This window comes from Protopterus annectens, chromosome 17.part0 (assembly GCF_019279795.1).
Source record: "Protopterus annectens isolate FY-2018-M chromosome 17.part0, PAN1.0, whole genome shotgun sequence".
NCBI classification, from domain to species: domain Eukaryota; kingdom Metazoa; phylum Chordata; order Ceratodontiformes; family Protopteridae; genus Protopterus; species Protopterus annectens.
The window spans coordinates 183,829,753-183,842,904 of record NC_056751.1 but is presented as its reverse complement, the minus strand read 5'-3'; positions in this window follow the sequence as shown (position 1 = coordinate 183,842,904).

Genomic DNA, 13,152 nt, shown 5'->3' with positions numbered 1-13,152 from the left:
TTATTTACTGAGAATTTATGGCAAAGAATAAGGCTTTTCAGATCATGAGATTACTATTCAGAACCATATCCATAAAGAATGCTTGTATCATAACAGTTGTGTATAGATCACAAACTATACCAATTTAGAAAATAAGACACAGTTTTATGTATAACTAGACATGATTTAAATGTACTGGAACAAATCCAATAAAGCTTCACTGTGTGAATTCTGAAATGTAGTGCACAAACTATACCATTAGACTACAGTTCTTGCAACTTTGTAATCCCACCTTTATATGTATGAGGAGATAGCTATGTCCAGCATATAATGTGTTTCATAACTCACTTTTGAGAGAGTCTCTTGGACTAAATCTGCACCACTGTGAATGATAATGTGCTTTATTTCAGACTCTGTTAATGAAGTAAGAGAAGAAGATTTATGTCAGTTCATTCCTAGTATCTGGAATGAACTTTCCCTAAATATTAAATATTAAATATTGAATTCATTTAAAATTCAGCTAGATTCTTTGAAAAATATAAGTATAATTTTTATGGAGCATGTGTTTTCAGCTGGTCATTAAGACCTGAGCACAGGTAAATTCTGAACTTATGAACCGTTGTGACCACAGAGAGGAAAAGAAAAATATAGCTTTATTTTTTTTTTTGCTAATTGGGGTTTTCCGCGGTGGTATGGCAGTAGCGTTGTTACCTCACAGCAAGAGGTTCTCCCGTTCGATTCTCGGCTTGGCCTGGGAGTGTCTTCTGTGTGGAGTCTGCATGTCCTCCCCCCGGTTGGGTAGCGTTCGAAAGACATGTGAGCATAAATGGGCGTGCCTTCGTTGCAGGTTGGGCATCAAGCTGGCACATTGGCATTTTGTAAAAATCTACTGCCAATCATTAGTGGACCGGAGTTCCACTGTGGCGACCCCTTACCGGGAAAAAGCCGAAAGACAAACAACAACAACCAAGAAATGTTCTTGATCTTAATCCTGTAGTTTGACAAAGTCAGCCTGCAAATTACCTTAATGCATGTACACAGGCTATTACATCATAAAAAAGAAATACATTGTCAGTATATATTAAACGTATATTAATAATCTAGCCTTAACGTCAAAACATGCAAGAGAATTAACTAATACAGAAAAAAGGCAAAAAGAAAGAAAAAAGTAGTACCTAAAATAGATCCTTCTGGAACTCCATAAATAGACTGAAACATGGAGGAATAACAGCCCTGTCAGTTAAATAAGACTGTACCTACAGTTATACTTCACAAGAACAACCTAACTCCTTTAAAGTAAATAAATGTCTTGTATGATAAAAATTTAATTTCTTAAGATAAGCTACAAAAATACAATCTTCATTACACAATTTTCAGTGGCACACTAAGCCCATTCCAGTAAAGTAATAACTGCAGTAACTTTAGAATGTTTCTGTCTAAAGCCAGGCTGGTAAACACCTGATACAGTCTCATCCTTCAAGCAAATGACTGCTAAGAAACTTCTTAAAGCTTTTGAGAGAGCAGTGTGTGGTACTATAGGATAAGAGCTCAGAATGTTTCTAATCTGATCGATATTCAAGTCTTAAAATTAAGGGTTAAATATCAGTAATAAGCCAAACTAAATAATTAATTCTAGTTTTAAGAAATTCTAAACCCACTTGATACAAGAGGTCTAGTCCTATTAATTGTCATGGGCAAGTAAATCTGAGATACAGAAATAAAAGAAAAAAATGACATCTCTAAAGAAACTCTGTTAGGCCTAATTTAATTGTAACTACAACATTTGTATTGAATGTTTCCACTATATATCCAGTGTATTTCAATATTTACCATTTAAATTTTTCATAGTTTCAGGTAAAGTTCTTTTCCTGGATCATTAATTCTTTACATATTCGTTGATTTGCAAACAACTTTTTTTAAGAACTACAATATTTTCTTCTCATTACACAATTTACTATATCAATTTCAAGTTTCTTTAAAACTACTTGTTTGTATCAGAAAGAGTGTTAACATAGCTTTTAATTGACTGATAGTTGGTTTGATGTATAAACATTATCAATACAAGGTGTAAGTTTCTTTGTTTTCTTATGATTTACAAAAGACGCAACCTCATCAAAGGTGCTGATAACACACTCATTAAATAAAATAGCTTGAGATGAGTAACATCAGTCCAATAAAAACACGTGCAGGTAAACTGGTTAACGTTTGGCAAACTAATATTCAAATAACTTTTGTAAAACATATATTACAGCTAAATCCCATAACCTGTCCTATTCAGATATGTAAAATCACTGATACAGGGAAATGTCACTAATAATTTCATGAAGCACTTCACAGCTTTGAACACAGGCATCCTTTTTAAGAAATACTCACTCTGGTAATGACACATAATCAGAAATGACATTTCTATCTGGTTTATTAACCAGTTGTAACAAGTGTGTACTTGAGCTCTCTTTGGCTATTATAGAATCATATTGTAACCAGTTGTGGTTAAAATCATCTGCAACAATCTAACTTTTACTACATTTTATATGCATGGTAATATATGCAATACAGTCAAGTCGTAAATGAGGTGTCTTTACAGGCAAATATATAGCATGGGTAACTATGCATCAGAGTACTATGAATCGTGTTTATTTATTGATATTTGTTTTCTATGGTAGAGCACTGATCTCTGTGTTTATTTATTGATATTTGTTTTCTAGGGTATAACAATGATCTCTGTGGGCCTTTTTTACACTCAGCTTGGGAGTGCTCTATGGTTAAGTGACTTGCTCAGAGTCATACAATTAGACAATGGTGGCTGAGGGAATCAAACCTTGCACATTGGACCACAGAAAACAGTTCATTAATAGCTCCTTAATCAACTAAGCCTACTGCCAGACTCTAAGCCAACTGCTTACATCTTATTAATACAGGCAGGATACAAAACTTCAGTGATTATTACTCTGAAAAGTAATCATCTGGCATTACATGGAGGAAAGGATCTCAGTGCGACAGTTGAACTAAAATTAAATTTAAGAGTTTAATACTTTATAGTATATTTCTTTCCTTACTCGATAGTAATGCTTTACTCAGAAGGGTACATACATCATGAGTATAGTTTTCTTTTTATGGTACATACATGTCATCTTTAAAACAAATCACCCCATCTACTCTTCTTGATTGCTAGTGGGATAAATCTGAGTCGATTTTCAGAACCTGTTTAAATAAATCATCTCACCAGAGCATTACCTCAGAAAATATTTTATTTTTCTCATAGATCCAACAAAATGTAAATGGACATAAATGCTGGCTTTAAAGAAACACATCTGCACAATGTATAAACTGGGGCTGTATTTTTATAATTCTGTTTAGTTGCTTAAGTTATTAAGTTTTGCTGGCACTACAGATTTTTTTTTAAACTTGGCTGGATAAGACACAGGTAAATCTAATTTCTGGAATAATGCTGCCTCATGGGAAATATATAGGAAGCAATTCAAGTGCATAGTATGCAACCAAGAATTCTAGGTTCAGACTGTGCCCTTCCTAGATTTCCCGTTTCCTGTTTTTGAGGATCAAACTACTTGGATATAATCTATTACTTCTCATTTTTACATGAAACATCTATCAATACTATTAAAATTATGGTTACTGCAGAAAGTATACAGCATAATTATGCCTTTAAAGAAAATGGAGACACCTAAAAGTAATAGGGTTTTGCTAGCCTGGCGGACTATAATGATATTTTTCACATTTATTTTGAAGAAATTCAGTTACAAAGCACACACACACACACTATAGCACTCACAACTAGCCATGTAAAAAAGTGTAAGGAAGAAAGGTCTGCCCTATTAGTAAACAATGCGGAAAATATTGAGACCTGAACTGTTCTGTAGCAACTGCAGAGATCTGCATTTTTGAAAATAATGCAGATGCCTACGCTTAATCTTGTGTTATTAGTCAGCTGTCATAATAAAGAGTTCACTGCACACACTTCCACAGTGGTCTCAGAGTTGTCATGTATGCTCACAGATGATGAGAGTTAATCAGCACATATGGAAGGATATCAGTAGCAAGCGTGGTATGGAGTTATGCTGTAGAAGACACAAAAAGTGGGTATTTGGTAGCACATATCCTTTTTATTCTTAGAACACATTTGGATATTTAATAACAACATCTGCAGAGCAGGTTCTCATACACATGAATTGAGTTACAGGCTCTTCACTTTTACATGTATACACTGACAGCATTCTTCATGTTGCTGTCTGTGTGTTTTGGCTAGATACTTTATCTCAAACTTTCATCACTTAGTGGCAAAGAAATATATTAAGGTTCAGTACTTTAAAAAAAGATTAATTTGTTCAATCTTATTTTTGAAAGTATAGCTGTGATACTTCTGCCAGATGTAACAGCTTGATGACAAAAATGAATTTCTCTTAAGTTACTATATAAAATATGTCAAGTAACATATTTTTAAATTTAATTTACACATATAGACTTCAGTGTAAAGCACTTTTGTAAATCTTCAAGGCATTTATATGACAATTTATGGTGACTGTACAGTCTCTTAAAATGCAACATTCAATGTGTATGTGTGTGTGTGTGTGTGTGTATGTGTATGTGTGGGAGAGTGTGTGTGTGTGGGAGGGTGTGTGCATGTGTACACACGTGAGTACATGTGTAAATGTATAAGTGTGTGTGAGTGTGTGCATGTGTGTGTGTATACATGATCCCTCAATTCTTTGCCTTTCTCTTTTTTGTTTCATAGCTTTACTTTCAGGTTTAAAAGCAAGCAACCATGTACAGTTATGTTCCAGAATATCAGTGTAATTGTGAATAGCAGTACTTAATACTCCGAGTCTCTACACTTGTCATTTACTAATTGTAACAAGAACTTTCTTCTGCCTCCTACCCTTTAACATTTTTTCTCCTTATTGCTTAAGTATCTTCTTTGTCCTTTTATGAATTTTGTCATTCTCTATATAGTTTATTAAAGCAGATGTGTCTATACTATACAAGTCCTTATGAAGTACTGCAGAAAGGTCTTAGTAGTATATTTTGCCTCCTGTCCTCCCTCTTCCTCGTCCCATCCCCCACTCCTTCTCAGTCTATTTATTTATTTTATTTATTCAATTTGTTATCCAGGTAAGTGAGCTGGTAAAAACACCTTTTTTATTCATGACTTGAACTAAACGGCAAAGACAAAGAACAGTAAGCAATAATACATTAATTATATTAAACAAGTAGTATTTTAGGTAGTCATTTTGTTATAGCCAGTTCAAGACATTTACACAGTGAGTCAAACAAGTTCATTAAGCAAATAGCATTTTAACTAATCAATTGATTATACAACACACATTCAGCACATTTTAGCTCTCAACCAATCAGGGACAAATTCCAACAGAATCAGGGACAAAGCCAAAATAAATCAGGGACACTTTTAAAAATATTAGTGCTATTAACATGAGACATTGACAGAATCAGAGCATGTGAATTAATATGAATTTTCTGAAGTAAAAGAAGTCTACAACTCTTAATTATTGTCATTATTCATTAAGTGTAATTCACCAACTTTCCACCAAAAGTCACTAGTTTTAGGAGGGATTAAGAAGGACAGAGCTAAAATTAAAGTCAAAATCAGGAATGTCCCTGAAAATCAGGGACAATTGAGAAGTATATGTTTATAAAATGTTAGCTCTACACATTCATATGCTGGGTCAGCAACAATGTTTGAATTCAGTTAACAAAGCATGTGCAAAATAAACTAGTGATCATTTGTAAAGCATATACTCACAAAGAGAAAGTAACACTATAAATATTGCGTCATCTTCGTGTATTTAAATAAGAAATTATATGCTTTTGTGGTTGTACATAACCATATGAAGTCAATATGCCAAGATCATAGAAACAATTGCATTTAAATTTGTTTGTCAGATGTTTTTAACGGGTCTATATTATATCATTGAAAGGCATTCTACCAAATGCCTTTCCATCGAACCCTAAACATCAAACCGCCAGTTAAGCGAATGGCCAATTCAGCAATTTTTTTTCCCTAGGAAAATAATTCACTGAACTGATGAGAAACAACACATCCCCACACCCCCCTAACTAAATATACCAATTCTGAGATTGCGCTACAGTAGGAAAAGGGGCAAATTCACAATGATGGGCAAGAGATTTTTTTTCCTTAGGAAAAAAATCACTGAATTAGCTATTTGCTTATCTGCGGTTCACTGTTTACGGGTCAATGAAAAGGCATTCGGTGGAATGCCTTTTTGATAACATAATATAGACCCATTTTTATCTGCTTTCTAAAGTGACAAAAGTTCATTGATGACTTGCACTTCTGTTGGAAGTGCATTCCTTTGAGCTAAGGCCAATTTGTAGAATGGTAATGGATAAGATAAATCATGGTATTTGTAATTATGCAGTGGACCGATTCCTTAGATTACTCTAGCTACCTTAGTTTGCTGATCACATTCCACCAAAGGTACCAGGATCAAGGAAACTCCCTTAAGAGCATCATTTAATCTCATCCCTGTATTCCTATCTACCCAGTGTTTGCACATTTATGCTAGTCTATGCTCCATTCCTGTTCTATTCTTCCCAAAGTAAGAAACCTCAGTTTCCTTGATGTTAAGTCAGTAGTAGTCTGTCTCCTTCTCTCTCTTATTTCCATTGAAAGAAAGTTATCATTCTTTTATGCATGGATCACATGTATATTACACCTGTGTTACCAGCCTTCATAAGTTCTTTTTGCCACATGCTACATCCTTGTTATTCTTGTTAAAAAATATATGTATATATAAATAAATATGTATATATATATATATATATATATATATATATATATGTATATATATATATATATATATATATATATAGATATATATATTTTTTTAATATATTCTTTGAGCTAGCATGCATTATTTACATGCAGATCATTTAAATTATTTTTAACTTTATATTAATCATATGGTGGGCATATCAAACAATATATTTTTCTTGACTTTAATCAATGCATATTCAGTCTTTACCTTTTATATCAAACAATACATCATTCTTGACATTAAGACATATGATTTTCAGTCCTTAAAATCTTGATTAGAACTCAGAGGATTCATATATCTAGATGGTTTCTTCAATGTCTTCCATATCTGTAATACTTACTGGGACTATTTATTCTAGACTTCTGATTTTCCTTCTGGAACAATTTTTGCTGCAGGACTTTCCTGGAAACATGATTATAGAAGCCTCTAAATGTGTCTGTTCAATAATAATATTCTGGCATTCTCTACTTTCAGTGATGACTGTAACAATTCTAGTTATTCATCTTCCCTTAACGTTGATATAATCGTCTTAGACAAATGACTGCAATTCCTTCAATGCAGCATTCCATCTTCCACACAAAATCAAAGACTCAAATAAACTACCTACTTTCAAGGGTGACAAGTGATCAATATTAGACAATAGTGTGGACATTAATGGGAAATAAATGGATGCCCAGGGGTGTTATAGGGCACAACACCACAGGAGGAGGGCCTCTCCACCTATGGTAAGGTCTTCATTTCCCATTAAAATCCATCCAGGAGGGTATTACTGCACTTAGAAAATGGTCTCTGTATTTGATTTTGTGTTGCTTTTGTGTTGCTTTTTATTGTATTCTTTTATTTTAAATATTTTGTCTTTTAGAAAAAAAAAAAAATTTCTTTGTTTACAGTGTAGTACTTCACAAATTGCAATTATGGTTAGATGAGTGAATCTATGTAAATGACTACAGATGTGCATGTGCGCATGTGTGTATGTGTGCTCATGTGGAGTTGTGTCTGAATGTGTGTGTGTGTGTGTGTGTGTGTATGTGTGTGTGTGTATGGCTGGATGTGTGTGTGTGTGTGTGTGTGTGTGTGTGTGCGCACGCATGCACGAGTGTGTGTGTCTGTGTCTGTGTCTGTGTGCGTCTGTGTATGTGCATGTAAGTAGCACATAGAGGTTTTTTCTTTTGTCCTTGACTGCGGGGGATTGGTTTGCTCCTCAACTCCTGAGACAAGAGACCTTTTCGAAGGAATTGAGGAAGACACCAACTGGGGCATTGCCCAAGGCTCCAAATGACCTTCTTTTTGCTTTACTCTGTCTAGTCTGGATTTTACTAGACAGAAAATTATTTTTTAGCACTTAGTATTTTACTTTGTAATAAGTGTTATACATGAACGGCTGTGCACTCCTGGGATTTTATTTTCCAATCCTCCAGTTGTCTTGCATCAGAATTCATCCTACAATGCAACAGCAAATCTAAAAAGATGCAATGGGGGTTAAACATCACTGCCCAGTGAGAAGGCAAACAGCAGGCGCCAGGCACATACCTTATATAAAATGTAAGGGCACCCAGACTATTTATGCATAGGGTCATGAGTGAATCTGTCTGTTCAATTCCTGCAAAAGGTTCTCTTGTCTCAGGAACTGAGGAACAAGTCAATTTAAATATCTAAATGTATCTGTAATTTTTCTATGTGGAACTTTTCTCCCTGGGCCTCTGCTGAAAAAGGGCCTTTTCGGCTCAGTCAGACACCCCCGGTTAACAAATTTAAAATAAAATAAAATAAAAAATAAAATTTCTAGAAAGCAATTGATAAACAGGCAGCAGTAACAGAAATATGAAATGCAAGTTGAAAGCAGAAAAAAGTAAAATTGTATGTTCTTCTTCCATAAATGTATAAATAATAAGATATCTGATTTGGTGCCCCTTGTGCAAGATCTTTCCATGTCTCTGAAGAAAGGGACAGGGAGCAGACACCAGAAGAAATAAGTAGATTTTCTGTTCTTTTTGATTTCATATGCAAATAATACCTTTTCTAGACCACACCTGAGACAGCTGTCAAATTCTCCTTGCCCTTCCTATGGGTCTGGGTGGAAATAGGACTACCTAGAAAAATCTCACACAGACTTGCACAGAAAATGTAAGCATCACAGAGACAGTAAGAATAGATTTTCACCTATTTTATTGCTCCCATGCCTGTCAACCATCAAGTCTCTCCCAAATCACAACAGTTCAGTTTATTCCCTTATTTGGTGATTTCAACTGGGATTTGATAAACAGCTGTCCATAGAAGGAAGCCATCATTCAGGCGGCCCTAAGGGTACGTGAATTCTTTGGTAGAATCTCAGCAATGAGGGTGTTTGTAAGGGTGTAACCCCTTCCCTGGGCAGTGGAGGGTGCACTATACATAACTAAAGAGACCATAATCCCTTCCCTATGTAAGTATATGCTCCTACCCATGCTGAAGGCTACCACCAGATGATGGCTTGATGAGCCTAACACCTGCCCCCAGGCCTTAAATTTGTATTGCCAAGTCTCCTCCAAGGGATTGTGGCAGTGTGAGACTGGCTCTGGCCCAGTCTCTCCACAGCAGGATGAACACACCCATTCTCCCCTCCAGTCCCATCAGGTACCTGAGACGTAATCAAACTCCATGCCCCTACAGCCATAGTTAGGGCTTTATCCTTCAGTGCCACCAGAGTCAAGAGCTTAACCAATGAGCTGCCATGATACATTTTGTATAGCTTGTATAATCTGCAGTTCTGATTTACAGCAATCAGTTATTACATAGCATCTTGTATTCATTGTTTAATTTTATTCATTTTTATCTACTTATATTCATGTATATAAAGAGTGGTTGCATGTAATAACCTCAGTCTGTGGGGCTTTATTTTCCAGGGTTCCAATGAAAAAAGTGTTGGTCCAGTAAACAAGCCAGTCATCAAAAGTAAGGCAAATACACATGTACATATAAACATGCATTTATACATATATAAATATGAGATAAGCATGCCCTTTGACAGAAAAGCAGAATTTTGCTCAATGCTGCATTCAGACACATAGGAAAATGCATATAGGCTTTCTCACATATGACCCTTAAGAATATGAAAAATGATTTGTACTCTGTTGTCCCAATCTCTAAAGCCACCGCATTTAAATATGATTTTTACAGCCATCTTTATGAATATATAGATAAGTCAGTACCTATTAGGTATAAGTACAGTGGGAAAACTCAGAAGGACACTCCTGTGGTGTAACTCTCAGATAAGTAAACTTTATGATGGGAAGAGAAAATTATATGGTTTGTATAAAAGCATTTCCATCATCAGTCAGAAGAAAGTATATAAGCAGATATGCAAGGATCTTGAAAGGAAAACAGTTTTTCAACTATATTAGGAGTGCAGTGTTACAAGCAGATGCTGGAATCAAAATTGCTAGGAGAAATTGTAACAACCTCAGATATGTAGCTCATGCAACTGTAATGGCTGGGAGATTGGAAGAGCAGAAGAGCCAATAGATGAAAGCAAAAGTAGAAAGTGAAAAAGATGGTTTGCTGTTCAACATAAACAAAAACTGAAATTATCCCATCTAGCTCTATGAAGTCTTTGCAAATAGATGTGGAAAAAGTGGAGGCAGTGGCAAGTTTTATTTTCCTGGGCTCAAACATTTCTGCAGATGGTGTTTGCAGCCATAAATTTAAAACATACTTAATTTTTGGAAGGAAAGCTATGGCAAATCTGGCTAAGATTTTAAAGTACAAAGGTAACAATCACATTGTAAACAAAAAATTCATATAGTCAAAGCTCTGTAGGGCTTTTTAAATATCGTGTTTTAGAAAACATTTGAGAACTCTATGGGCAACAAGAAGATCAAAACATTTAGGGCTGGATTCACGATGGCTTGCACAGAGTCTTAGAGTAGAGTAAGATTCCATGCAGTCATCATGTCCGATGAGCGATCCAGGAACAGCATGAAGGGGCGTGTAAGAGAGCTCCTAAAATGGCTCTTACACGGACAGGGCCGGGACATGCAAATTACCTCAATTGCAGCTGAAAGGCATGCAAATGAGGTAGATTTGCGATCCAGGAAACCCGAACCTGTCCGAGTAAGAGTAGTGTTATCTGCAGAAATGTACTCAGTTGACAATTGAGTACCATTCTGCATATAGCAAAATGGAGCCGTGACAGCTTCAAATAAAGGTTGCATCCAGTAGAGGAAGCATGCCAATGGCCAAATATATGGCCATTGGCAATGTTACCCAATGCAAAATGAAAAAAAAGTAATTTAATTTTTTTTCCGATATTCCATGTTTAAGCGTAGCACAAATGGGCTGCGCTCTAAAAAACAGAAAAATAAAAATTAAAACCCACAAGTGTGGATTTTATGGGGATTTGTATTGTACAATGCAAGGCAATGACAGGCTGAAGACAACATGGCTACCGAGTAGGGGTTGCTAAGGGGGGGAACCCAGTCTAATAGATGTAACGAAGCATTAGTAGGCAATCCTATGCAAATGAGGGTAAGGATAGTGAATCCCAAGTCTACATAGCAAATGAGCACAGTCAGTGGAGTGTAAGACTAGGATAAGGGGAGTAACAGAGTAGGATATAGGTGACATTATGAAAGAAGATAATCTCATTGGAGCAGAGTGTCATGTGTTAGCTGTCAGTTGCTCATCACTGGAAGAGGTGTGTCATCAGGTATCCTAGCTAAAGTCAAGAAATAGAAGGTGCACACTGTGGGTATCACTAAAGTTTCTTGAAAAATGCTTGCAAGGTGTATGCGTGCGTGTGTGCGCCTGTAATCCCGAGTAAGGCAATGTGCGCGCGTGGAAGCATCAGTGCGCACGTTTAAGCCGGAGTAAACGTGTATAAGGCAGTTTAAAGACTTGTAAGTGCCTCTGCACTCGTGTGCATGGGTTTAGGCAGGAATTAGCTAGTGTAAGTCCATCTAAGCCTGTGTGCACGCATGTTAGCATGTGTACGCGTGTCTGCGCGGCTCTGCCCCCTGAGGAAATGGAAAGGGAAAAGGAAGCACAACAAACAGTAGGAAGTTAACCAGGGAGAGTCAGCAGAGCTAGCATGTGGAAATAATCAGAATCAGGCAATTACACAGGCAGTAAACCAGCCCAGCCCAGCACTTAAAACTCTGCAAACAACTTTTCACCATGTATTGCTCAGAGACACTGCAGCACTGCAGTAAGCTAAGAGAAGTGAATACTGAAAAGGCTTAGCTGAGACAAAGAAATGTTAGGGGCTGTCATTGCTGTCATAAACCGACATATGCAACATGTTGAGGGTGGTGGCAATGGGAATGCTGCCAACCAACCCCCAGTGAGGAGACGGAGAAGAGTGTACAGGCCCAGGGTAACCTACCAGGGGCTACATGAGCTGGAGATAGTGGAGTGCTATAGAGTGGACAGAGACCTCATGCAGCAAATTGTTGAGCTGTGCAGGCCATGCCTCACACACAGAACCAACAGAGGGGAAACCCATTCCAGTGGAAACCAAGGTATGTGTTGGCCTATGAATACTAGCAACAGGTACCTTCCAGAGACCAACTGGTGATATGATGGGGATATCACAGGCATCAGCATCCAGGGTACTGCACCAGTTTCTGGATGCCATGTCAGCACATGTCGGTGATCATGTATATTTCCCCAATTCCCGTGAGGTATTTGCCAGCAATATGCATCTCTTCTAGCAAATAGCGGAATACCCTGAGGTAGTGGGTGCAATAGACTGCATGCACATATGCATCAAAGCACCAGCCGGTGAGCGGGGTAGGGTCTACCTCAACCACAAGGGCTTCCCCTCCATCAACTGCCAGGTTGTGTGTGATGCCCAGGGCATAATACTGAATGTGTGTGCTGGCTGCCCTGGAAGCTACAATGATTTCCATATCTGGCATCTGACACAGCTGTACCAGACATTTGCCAATGGGGACATCCCACATGGTCACCTAGTGGGGGATGCTGGCTATGCACTGGAGCCGTGGCTGATGACACCCATCAGAAATGCACACACACCTGAACAGGAACGCCATAATGAGGCACACGCACAAACACGAAATGTAATTGAGCATGTGTTTGGGCTGCTCAAGTCACGGTTCTAGTGCCTGGACACATCTGGTGGAGCCTTGCAGTACACTCCAACTACATGTACCCAAATTGTCATGGTATGTGCTATGCTACATAATATGATCCTGCGAAAACAGCTGCAGCAGGACCAGCATAGGCCTGGCCCAAACAGCCCCCCACCATTGCCAAGGTCATCACAGGCAGAGCATGACTCGGAGGAGGAACAACCTGAGCCTGCCCCAGTAGGCAGAAAGAGGCGTGCCCAGTATGCTTTGGCCTTGGCAAAGAGGCAACGCAT